Source organism: Coenobita brevimanus, chromosome 55 (assembly GCF_032717465.1).
Source record: "Coenobita brevimanus isolate Jiangsu-jjx chromosome 55, ASM3271746v2, whole genome shotgun sequence".
In the NCBI taxonomy this organism is placed as follows: domain Eukaryota; kingdom Metazoa; phylum Arthropoda; class Malacostraca; order Decapoda; family Coenobitidae; genus Coenobita; species Coenobita brevimanus.
This window is the reverse complement of record NC_137008.1, coordinates 18,911,709-18,913,710: the sequence shown is the minus strand read 5'-3', so window position 1 is coordinate 18,913,710 and position 2,002 is coordinate 18,911,709. Positions and strand designations below refer to the sequence as shown.

At 45.2% G+C, this 2,002-nt stretch overlaps 1 pseudogene; it reads right to left on the bottom strand.

The window, feature by feature from the left end:
* Positions 1 to 511: 511 nt before the first annotated feature.
* Positions 512 to 1,553, bottom strand: LOC145401267 (uncharacterized; annotated as a pseudogene).
* Positions 1,554 to 2,002: the final 449 nt, after the last annotated feature.

The window sequence follows — 2,002 nt, the reverse complement described above, 5'->3', positions numbered from 1 at the left end:
TGCTTCGAAGGCGGTATATGGCTTGTCTTCATTTTTAATGAGCACTTGATGATATGCACTGCGGAGATCAGTCGTACTGAACACACGATACTGAGCGATCTTGTTTACTGTGTCGTCGATATGAGGCAAGGGGTACCCGTCAAGGAGCGTGAACCTGTTGACTGTTTCCGAGTATTCAACAGGCGTTTCTTGCGCTACTCACTCTTTACAACCACTACTTGAGCACGCCAAGGAGAGTTGCTCAGTTCAATAATTCATTCACTTAACAACCTCTCCACTTCCTTTCCTATCAATTCACGATCCTCAGCAGAATAAAGTCGTGACTTTGCTGCGACTGGATAACAGTCAGCCGTTAAATTTGCGAATAGTTCCGGGGGGTCAATGTTTATCACGCTGAGTCCACAGATAATGGGAGGGGGCAAGTCACCACCATAGGTCAGCGTAACCTTTTCATGCAACCTCTGGAAATCCTGACCCAAATTTATGTCAGAGCACAACTCTGGTAATACAGTCAGGCGTACATTTCATACTCCCAGCCGTTCACTTTGATATCAACTCTACAGAATCCGGATGTCTTAGATGAGAGTGAAGTATTCGCCATAGTCACGGTACTCTGGGACTCGTGCACCTTTAGGGAGTGTCGTTTAATTAGGTCGGGATGAATGAAGTTTTCTGAACTGCCACTATCAATAAGTCCATCAGTTTTCACCCCATTGATTGAAACTTCAACAACAGCTTTGGATAATGCGCCTGGAGTGGCTGCTGCAGTTACACTAGCCAGCCTAACATGGACAGTAAGGGCTACCGAGGCACTAACACTGGAGGATCGACACATTTTAGCATAGTGACCCTTTTTCTGACATTTGTGACAAACTGCTTCACGCGCAGGGCACTTCGTGCGTGAATGCCTCGAAAGGCCACAAAAGAAACACTTGATACTGGTGCCAGCCATTAATGAAGCAGCCTCGGGCTTAAATTCACTGTTATTCTCACACACTGCACTTACCAGATGCGAGGACGGAACACCACCATACGACTCCGAATCCTTTTGAGCGGACTTAAGAGCTCGCGCTTGATCAAACATGGTTGCAAGATCGAGAGTTTTGTTTTCTAACAATCGCTGCCTGATTGCCGGAGACAGTAGACCACTGATGAAAGCATCCCAGATAGATTCCTCACAATGCAATGTTGCACTCACAGCCTTGAAATTAGTCTTTAGCTAACACTTTAAGAGCACTGAGATACTCATCTACAGTCTCACCAGTTTGTTGGTGGCGAATAGCGAGGCAGTGACGTGCAAACACTTCATTCGTAGGTTTCACTTAGCTAGCTTGCAGTGTTCTGATAGCGTCATCGTAAGTAGTACACTCTGATATAGCTTCATACACTTTCGGAGACACAAAGTTGATAAGGAGCCTGAGCTTGTCCACTTTTTCTCCCGGCACTGCTTCCAGAAAGTTTTCGAACGTCTGTTGCCAATGTCTCCACTCCTGCGCTGCCGACGGTGAGCTGGGGTCCGTGTTGAGTCGCTCTGACCTCAGCAGACACTCCATTCTGGCAGCGAAGTGATGGGTGCTGGCCCCTGAAGTTCCGGAGATTTTATGTTAAAATGATGTGGGGTAGCAAACACATCAGGGCCTATATGTAGGTTTTACTCAACATAAAACTATGATACCTCTGAAACAAGCATAATATCTTTAGAATAGGAAAGGAACACAGACACTCGTACAACACAATAATCCACAAGTAAAATATCACTAGACTGTATATTAGAATACACACCTGGCTTGGTTGCCTGCTTCTCTCGAACTGACACCACACCTACAGACTCGCTCCCAACTCAACTAGTATACAGTGTTGCCAGACCTAAGCGCCAGCGAATAAGTAACTAGTACGACCAGTTAAATGGTTACATTGTTACAGAGTTAACAACTACAGACAATCATTACAATTATCATTACAGTACATTTTACATTTGTCCCAGTAACTGACTAACTTTATG